The following is a 10,075-nucleotide window of genomic DNA, read 5'->3' on the forward strand; positions in this document are numbered from 1 at the left end:
GGTTTTGGCTGGGATAGAGTTAATTTTCTTCATAGTAGCTAGTATGGGGCTATGGTTTGGATTTGTACTGAAAACAGTGTTGACAGCAACAACTAAAACATCCCTGTGTCAAGTAGTGCTTATCCTAAATCAAGGACTTTTCAGCTTCCCATGCTCTGCCAGGTGCACAAGAAGTTGGGAGGGGGCACAGCTGGGACAGCTGACCCCAACTGACCAAAGGGCTATTCCATACCATATGACATCATGCTCAGCATATAAAGCTGGAGGAAGAAAAAGGAAGGGGGGAACATTCGGAGCGATGGCATTTGTCTTCCCCAGTAACCGTTACGCGTGATGGAGCCCTGCTTTCCTGGAGATGGCTGAACACCTGCCTGCCCATGGGAAGGAGTGAATGAATTCCTTGCTTTGCTTTGCTTGCGTGCGTGGCTTTTGCTCTACCTATTAAACTATCTTTATCTCAACCCAGGAGTTTTCTCACTTTTACTCTTCTGATTCTCTTCCCCATCCCACCAGGGGGGAGTGAGCGAGAGGCTGTGGTGCTTTGTTGCTAGCTGGGGTTAAACCATGACAAGGGTATTTTCATTTCCATGTGCCCAAGACGAGGCTGTATTCAACTTCAAGCGTTCTTTAGAAGAAAGTCTTGGAACAAAATGTCACACTTGATTGATGACGCTAATAAGCAAGACTTTACTTCAGTCACACTGTCACAGGTAATAAGATTTTTTCCTCTCCTAATCTCCATCACACATTGACATTTTATGTTTCTGTATTTCACTAAGAGAGTGAGGGAAAGGCTAGACATGAAGTCAAAATTCACTGAATTTTAGTCCTGTCTAAAAAGCCTGTGATCATGAACACATACAACACAATTAAGCAATACAAAGAAAGAGCCCTGAATAAAAGCTTAAAATCACAGCAGACTTGAGGGGTGGGAGAGCACAAAAAAACCCTTCCCCCAAGCCACAGAACAGTGCTTTGAAAGTCTCTAATTCTGTAGTCCTAACTTAGCGCTTCACTTCACTCCATTACTGCCTCTTTAAAGTGGTAAATAGCGTCACAGATAAAAGACAGAAATAAGGAAGCATCAAGAGGGTCTTACAATACCTGTAAGAGACAGTCAACGTAGGACTGCATTTGGGTTCAAGACAACTTACTCGTCAAATCTCACATGGCAAGTTACCTCTAACACCATCCAGTTCAGCCTACACACTGCTATTCCTCAGTAGATTTTTGCTCAGTGATAACCCACAGTTTGAGGAAGATAACATCAACCCAAAACTCAGCATTGTAGAAGCTTCATTGTTGATCTCTGCCCTTTAAAAGAAAAACACTATGGTTCTGTACCTGACTTTTTAATGCAAACTAAATCCCAAAAATTCAACAAAGAGGTACATGTATACAGAACATGTATACATGTATATTGCCTGCAAAACTGTGGCAATAATCTACTTTTTACCAATTTCTATTAGCTCTGCTCTATTACAATGTTGAAAGATGTTGAGGACAAAATTATACAAAGTCACTTCAGGTCACTGGTGAAGACTTCACTGGGTACATTCTATTTCTAATACTAAATACAAAGTTAAAAAGCAGAGGAAGCTCTCCACACCACAGAGTCCTACAAACTTCTGGAAGTGTAATCAGATGCTTAACTTCAACAGGAATTCAAGTATTCAAGTGTTGTCTCTGTCTATAATGTTTCCATCCTTAATAAGCTTACTTTACTTATTGAGGAAAGTGTATTTTATCCAGAAGAGGCCTGAGTAGATGATACATCAGCTAGAAATGACGTCTCATGCTTGAAAACAGCCTTCAACCCACAGCAACTTCCCCCTCACCCCTTCATGCATCATAAAAAGGCCTATCATTTTTAGCCACTTCTCATGAACTTTCACTTGACCACTGATGAGTTCACCCAGAAGAACAGCAGCGTCATCTGGGTGGCTCATGTGTGCCTACAGGGCTTGCAGTGCAATGTTTCTGGCCTACTTGCTCTGTTTCCAGACACACCATACAACAGCTTGTACTGCAAGGAAGTCTGTTCTAAATAAAACATCACACTTTGTAGCAACATTTCTTCAAGTTTAGAATAAATCCTACAAGACTGGATGCATAAAATTCAAAGAGGCTGCCTGGTTAGCTCCCAGACTAATTACTGCAGAAGCTCCATGGGAAAAACCCCAAATTACTATTTCCAAAAGTGAATGACTGATGCTCTTCTGCCTTCCCTTCTTGCTTTCCACCTCATTGCCTAGATGAGCAGAGGGTACAAGGTAAAAGGCAAAGATGAAGTATTCACTTGCCACCAACATTTACTGAAATCTAGATTTGCTTTAGAGCCCTACCAATTCCTAACATGCAGTAGTTTGTGGGGAAGAAACATCATACTATCAATGGGTCACACGCAGATCTGCAGTGTCAATAGAATTACACCAGAGATGCTTGCTCTATCCTTTCCCACATCTGTTATATTTGCTTGTAGAGTTAGAGTTAATTCAGCCATGAGATCAATACAGCCTCACACCGAGCATCAGCCTGAAAGCATGTAGAACTAAGGACTTTCATATTTATTTTATTAACTGACAAAGAAAAAAAAATTAAGACAAGGACACCAGAGGTGTCAGGACAAAGGCCAGACAAAGCTTTCAGGCTAGAGGAGCATAAAGCAATTGATTTACCCAGGAACTTGGTGAAAGTCAGACACAATTCATACAGATCTAATGGAAAATTGCTCCATGTGGTGCCCAGTTTTCCCATCACTGCATCCAGATTGCTTTGGCACGCAAGCGACAACATTTCCACAGAGCTCTCCGAGACAGACACGCAAGAGTAGGGTACATGAGAGTTTCTGCATGTCCTTCTTTAATTTTACAGACACATTGTTCCCTAAGACAGGATTCAAGAATAATGACCTCCCATGCAGTAAGCCAGTTAGATAACATCATGAAGCACCACGTTTGTGAAACTGCAAGCATCCTACAGCAAGTGTTATGCACCAGCTGTTAGCTGCCTGCGGTCCTGCAGTCTGCAGAGGGACCACAATAAATGAGCAACATACTTAATCTGCAGACAAGAGGACTAAAAATCCCACTGCAGTTTTTTTGCAAACTTCATGGCCTACTATTTCATCACTTGTTTGCTGCTCGGTGAGATGTTCTGCATCCCAGGAGGCAGGAAACCAGGACAGCTCCAAGTACATGACCTTGCTGGAAGCTCTGGTTATGCACTTGCTGCCCAGAAGAACATGTGCAGGGTAGATTGCTTTGGTTTTACCAATGTCTGGGGTGAGGAAAAGTGGAAGAAGTAATTTATTTGCCCATGAAAACCAGAAGGTTTTCTTAAGTTTCTGCAATAAATATTGCAAATTCCATACTTTGGTTGAAACAGGTTTAAGCCCTTCTTTAGGGAAAAGTTTTGAATGGCAACTTGGTGTAAAAAAAAAAAAAAAAAAAAAAAAAAAATCACTTTAGGGGCATCTTCCCAAATCTGTTGTTCAGACAGGCCTATGTACCAGCAGCTACCAGCTGACTCTTCGACTTGGAAGAGTCACAAGTATCTTACCAAATTTTAGTTTCTATTAACAAGGGTCATGAACAACTGTAAAAAAGTGACTGTATTAAGGCTCACTTCATCCTTCTGTAGCTTAAGCTAACTCCAAGCAGCACCAAAAATCAAGCACTGCTTCTATAAGTAGTGGAGAAAGAAAGCTAGGGTGGAGTTTGGCGACAGGGACATTCATAGCAAGGAGGGACACAGTAACACAAACACCCCTCTAACATGACGAAGCAAAGGAAAAGGTGATGAAGATCTGCAAAAGGTAAAGATGGAAAGAATGGTTTGAAGGTCAATAAAGTTATACCAGCTGGTAAGTAAGACTTATGAAACACACTTTCAGGCATGGCCCAGGAACCATCCTTATGTGGTAATTGCACAAGATGCCCTTTCTCAAGCAAGTAGGAAAAAAGTCAGTGGCAAGGGAAGCGTGAGGTGCCATGGTGCTCTCCTTCCCTCTGCCACTTCCTGCTCGGTCCTACCGGGCATTTGCTTTCTTTTAGGTGCCCAGTCTCAGACAGAAAAGGATGCTGGCAAAGATTTGCTAGCAGAAAATTGGAAAGAGGGGAGAAGACAACGTGGGAAGAGAATAGAAAGAAGAGACATGAAGACCATTGGGAACTGTTCCTGCAACACCATTACTGAGGGGGAAGAAGAACAAAGCAGAGCCAGGAAGAATACAAACTAGGACAAGATGATTGACAGCATTACCATGACGCACTTATTCTTAACACAACGCAACACTGAAAGTGTTCTTCCTTCAGCATCTCTTTCTACTTAGAATAGTGGGGCACACATTTTTTATAGTCCTACCCTTTACCTCATAAGTGTAAAGTGATAGTTAGAAAAACTTCTAAAAGAAAATAAATAGAACAAGTTTCCAGAACACTTGCAGCAGGTACACCCATAATACAGTAATATGAACTGATCTCATCCTTGAGAGGGTAACCTGTATGATATAGCACAACATCCAGACTGAAATTTTCTCCAGATTCAGTGCGTTGGTTGTTTTCAGTGGTTTATTTTTTTGTTGTTGTTGTTCTTGTTGGTTGATTGGTTTTTGGACTGAACGGTGACCACAATCTCATCTTTCATGCTTTAGATCTAGTCCCGAATTGCTTGGTTTGCATATGATGTTAACTGTATGTTCAAGTGCACAGAGCAAGAGTGCTCCCCTTGCTCATGCTGCACCACTCGACTCCCCCTCTGGAAGAAAAATATCCCCCAGAGTTTCAAATAGTCCCTACAACACAATAAATAAGGGGGGCTGGGAAGAAAAGCCACTCCAGCTAAAACAGCCTGTAGTATAAAAAAATGCTGAAACATTTTTCCCTTCCAAAGGGAAACCTCAGTCCAGCAGTTCTAGGACATTTCATTTGCATATAGGTGCCTAAAGATTCCAAAGATGTTGTATAAAAACAACAAGCCCTGACCCAACACACTTGTACTGTAGGTGGTCAGGACAAACAAGGTTCAAAGAAGAACATGACTATCTCAGATCCTTGGAGATATTGTTGTGGTCTCCCACCAAATAGTCGGGGCAGATTGCATGGCCTTTTCTTAATTTGTGCCCAGGGTATGTCCTGTTTTCCATACCTTCCTCTGGGAGCACCATCACTCCTCTTCCTTCCTCAAGCGGTTCAGCAAGAACTCCTCTTTTCCTCCTTCAATCCATCTGTTCTCCTCAGGCTGCTTTCACACTGACAGCGTGAAGGCCTAGCAAGCCCAAATTTAACAAACCCCACATTGATCTTAGTGTTTCAGAGGCACAACCTGTTTGATGGCACACATCCAAGCCAATGTTGATACGGATGTGGCTTTGTGAAAGCAGAGTGGGAGAGGGAATAAGAGACTTGCTCTTATAACTGCCTACCAGAGCTATGCAAGAGGACTACTGTTTCCATGACCACAGGACTGCTTTGTACTAAGGTGCCCAATTCCTATCACCTGCACACCCACTTGATTATGCAAGTATTATCAGTGCAGTAACAAATTGTTGCTACACCATGGACAAGTCTCAATACCCAAAGCATCCTGGAGGACAATGAAAGGTAGGGATTTATTTTTGTTTTTAAATACATAAATAAAACTACTAAAAAAAAAAAAAAGAAAAAAAATCAGTGGCAAAACTTCTGTTCGTTTTCAGTGCAATCTGGAACTGGCCCCAGGAGCCCTTGCTCAATATGCCGATCCCAGTAGCATCACAATTTTGGGGTCCTAGGAAACTTATCAGTTCACTTTTGGCAGACTTGGACACAGGCACACAATATGGGCTTGTGTGGCAGATGGTGTATAAGCTAAGGAATAACTCCTATGTTTGTGAAATTGATAGCTAGTTGTACACAGTACTAAATAAGCATTCTTTCCAGAAACAGCCTTTCTTCCTTATGCGCCTTCAGAAGACATCAGTCAACTGTGAGTGGATTAGCAGCATGATAACAGGGAGCTGTGGAGACAGGACCTCGTATAACTCATTTTCTTAGTTTTGGTCCTGTCCCTTAATCTCTCTACCTGAGCATCCTTCCCTGGAGAAGCAAAATACAGACCTACCACAGGAGCTACAGCTATATTGGTGCCTAGCACAGACCAACAGACCAATTTTTTTCCTCTACTGAGGAAAAAAATGGTTTTTTGAAGCATTTGAAATTGAGACCACACAGATAGGGGAAAGGCTGTTTGTTTTTAAACAAAACACCTGATACAGATGCTGGAGTAGCTCCAACCTGGTCCCTGGGACTGAATGCCAGGCTGCAGTTGGTGTGCTCCCAAAACGGTTCCTCCTGTTTATTCTCAGGTGCTCCAAGACTAGTCCACAAAGTGAGGTGAAGAACAAAAAGGCAGGGACAACTGGGACATTTGCTTCAAAAACACACTCTGCCTCAGCTAAAACATTAGTGTAGACATGTATATTAAGACTAAAAATGTCTGTGAAGTAATTCTAGGTACAATACCACCAGAGAGGGGAGAGCTTACAGGTACACACAGTTTCCTATAGACATAGTCAGGAGGACCACAGTACCCTGTACCTCCTAAATCTGCTCTAACAAGTTGCAATTTCACCTGCTTAATATGCTGATTGTTTTCAATTCCAGTCTTTGCACCTTCTGTATTTCTCCTATTCTCCAGGCTCCGTTGTACACCTGTGACTGTAGCTGGCTGAACCAGAAGGCAGTGCTCAGCCTGAGGATCTGCAGACAGATTAGGACATGTTAAAAACACCACGCCCAACCACTTGGTTCCACTCGGGTACTATACCTTCTATAAGTGCTGGAAACTATCTTTTTGACTGACCTTTCAGCTGTAACAGAAAGCTGAGAAGTGTTTGCTCACATTTTGCAGGGGAGTGGGACATAGCACTCCAGAACCAACTGCCAGAAATGTTTGAAGCTAACAAACTTGGTGTGGGGCTCTTCGTTGGTTTTATGCTAAAGTGGATGAAAACTGCTCACTCAATTACAGCTGAGAGGTACTTTTAAGAAACCAGTGTCTTTCACACAAGACTCCGTAATTGACTGGGAGTGCTCCCAGAGGAAAACTCCTGGTTTAGTTTCATCGGGAGAGTTCAGGTCTCTTGTAGAAAGACTGCTCTGAGACCTGAACCATCACAAGGCAACAGGAGACGGTCTCCAGAGGATGTGTCAGATACTCAAGCTGGACACGAGCCAAATTGCTAGTGTAAACATATCCATAATTTGTTTCAAGGCAAAGTCAAACAGATCAGTTTGCCACTAAAATGCTTGCTTTGCCCCGAAAAGGAGTGCTCATGCAGTCCCACGTACCACTGAGAAGTGACTCAGGAAGCTGCTCCTGCAGCCTCTGCTGTCAGACAACTCTTTCCACTGCCTGGCAGGAACAAGCAGCGTTTCCATCTCAAGCTCAGGCTTGGCAAATCCTGCGGTGCAACGCAGCTCAGCAGTCGAGCTCAGTTATGTGGCTGAGCTCATATCATGTTACGCGGATGCTGAGGATGCTAAGCCCAAACCATAGCTTCAGTCCTGCACTGCCACAACCGTTCTCCACGTCTCTTTACATGAGTCCCATTTTTCATTTTATTTTTCCTTACTTTATCCTTCTTTCCTGATTGGAGTCTCACCGCCTGGCTTCCTTCCCAGTATTCCAGCAAACCCTACCCTGGAGTTTACTCTTCTTGCCTCCTTCCCAAAGCCTGCATTCAAGGAGGGTAACATATTTCATGCAGTCTTTTGGCCTACATCACCAAGCAAAAGAATTCAAAGGAATGTCAAATAAAACAAGCTTTCCAATCAAGAAGGCTGAGCAGATGTTCATAAAAAAAAAAAAAAAAAAAAAAGACTCTCATGAGCCAGAGGGCATTAAATCCAACAGGATTTGATTTCTAGGCAGCCCAAGCTTGCTCTTCTTGCAATTTTCTGCTAACACTTCAAATGACCCCTTGGGAAAAATAAAGCTTGCCTGGCTCTGTATAGCACTTATGCCCTGTCTATACAGCTAAACAGAATTTTTGTTAACATTGGTTACAGCTGATCACAGCTTAACTCTACATACAAGTTCTTCGGACAGCTTTAAAACACAAGATGATTTAAATACTAGCAGCAGTCTGGAGCCCCCCACACACTAGAATTTGTGCAACAGCATTTTCTCTGCTTCCATCACTGCAAGCAGCAGCAAGACTCTGTTTGCGCAGGGGAGATGATAGATAACAAAATAACCACCTAATGTAACATAGCCCTGAAGTTTCCCTGCTTAAGTATAGCTTAGCTCAAGGGGCTGCAATTCCCTGGCAAGAGTGACAGAAAGATGTTTGAGCAGAGGAAATTCTTGGGTTCACAAGTGTCAGCACGGCTAATGTGATGCTGTCCCATGGCTAATAAAGCCCTGTCTCAAGAGCTGAGCAGGCAAAGGACTCGTAGACACTTTGGTTATATGCTTAGCCCTAGCAGGTTTCTACACTAGCAGAACATGTTTTACTGTGTATCGGCAAACCAGCAGGAAAGTTATCATGTAACAGAATACATTTGGGTTTTTTCCATTGTTTAGGGCTTTCCTGGAAGTATTTTCTGCCGGTTTTCTGTCTAGAGTGATACATACAGCATCTGATGCTGTCACATGATTTCACTCCTGAAAATCATAGGCTTCCTGTCTCCGAGCATCTATTAGGCTTGGTGATAAGTCAATTGCTACAGCAATGTGATTTTGCATTAGTTTTAGTTGAAATACTGCTTAAAATTATGTGCAAATTATGAGAACTGAACAAGTCAAAAGATATTTCTAGATGTAACTCCACTTGTTCAGTTTGGAAATGCAGTGGCCCACATTTTTTAAGAAAGTCAGAGAAAAGCAGGCTCTCCTTAGAATCAATGTATCCTCTGTACTTGTGCTTTGCTAAATATGCTAAATTGACATAAGTATGCAACACCTACCAAATTACTGCACATAACAAGCCTTTTGCTGTTCTCATCTTAGGGAGACGAGATGTTCTTGTCACAAGCACACTCAACTGCTTCAACTATTCAAGGATCTATCAGTACAAAATAATGTTCTTTAAAAATGCATAACGAAATGTTTGAAACAGAAGGCAAACAGTAAGCTTGCTGTAGTGCATAGGGATGATGCAGGATTTAAGACATGCCATTTCTTCCATCCCACTTAATTTTAGGATAAATTAGGATAGTGGGGGGCAGAAGAGAGAATAATGAAAACCTGGATTTCCTAAAGCATGCAAGCCACAAAATAAATTTCTTTCCGTTCCTAAAATGGCTCCTTTGTTTCAAACGCCTTTGTCATAAAAACCAGCTTCTTGTGATCTGACTGTTGAGTTGACTGAACTGGGACAAGGGTGTTGTTCTTCCCCCCCGCTCCCACCCCCATTCTGACATACACTTTAGCTACTCTTTTTTAGCCATTTTCATGGAACGGTAAGAAAAGCAGAAACGGTGAGGACAAAGAGAAACATAAAAGACTACAGACATCAATCCTAGAGTTAACTCAGGAGCAAGTGTAACTTCAATACACAATGACCATGCGGGGGGATGAACGGGAGGCAGGGAAAAAGAGAGTGCCATGAAAAAAAAAAAAAGAAATCATCATTATCAAGCCCACATGTCGGTGTAACTTCCACAGACCTCAGGGCAGCTGCCTGCCGCGGCGACGGGGCAAGCCAGGCCGGCGGCCCCAGCGCAGGGCAGGCTGCCGGGGCAGGGCGCGGAGCCCACTGCGGAGCCGCAGAGCCGCTGCCGCCCGGCGCCGGCCTCCTCCAGCCGTCCCTTCGCCAATTACAAAGGATGGGGGCGTTAAAAAAAAAATTGAATAAAATTTTAAAAATCAACCAAAAAAAACCCCAAATGCGCAAGCCACCCAGCGTGCCCCCCAGTTTCCTTACGCCGCAAGGTCTTCCCAGGGAGAGTCCCGCATTCAAAGGGGCAAAACTTGGCTCCCACCGCCGGGCGGGCAGCGCAGGGGCTGCCATGCGATGCCCGGAGCCGCCTCCCGTCGCTAGGCGACCCGCGGGGCCGCCGCCAGGGCCCGCCGCCGCCGCCGCGCACTC

The 10,075-nt window shown here is 43.4% G+C and overlaps 1 protein-coding gene across 5 annotated transcripts in view; it reads right to left on the reverse strand.

Annotated features, from left to right (window-relative positions):
* The window catches only part of ELMOD1 (ELMO domain containing 1), a 50,674-nt gene that overhangs the window by 40,461 nt on the left and 138 nt on the right, over nt 1-10,075 (reverse strand). Inside the window, exon 1 of one of the 5 annotated variants that reach the window (XM_075490993.1) lies at nt 9,911-10,042. The exons of the other annotated variants lie outside the window; for them this stretch is intronic. The gene's annotated coding sequence lies outside the window, so the exon portion shown is untranslated. Of the gene's footprint in view, nt 1-9,910; nt 10,043-10,075 lie in introns of those variants that run through there. 5 annotated transcript variants of the gene reach the window in all.

This window comes from Mycteria americana, chromosome 1 (assembly GCF_035582795.1).
Source record: "Mycteria americana isolate JAX WOST 10 ecotype Jacksonville Zoo and Gardens chromosome 1, USCA_MyAme_1.0, whole genome shotgun sequence".
Taxonomy (NCBI): Eukaryota; Metazoa; Chordata; class Aves; order Ciconiiformes; family Ciconiidae; genus Mycteria; species Mycteria americana.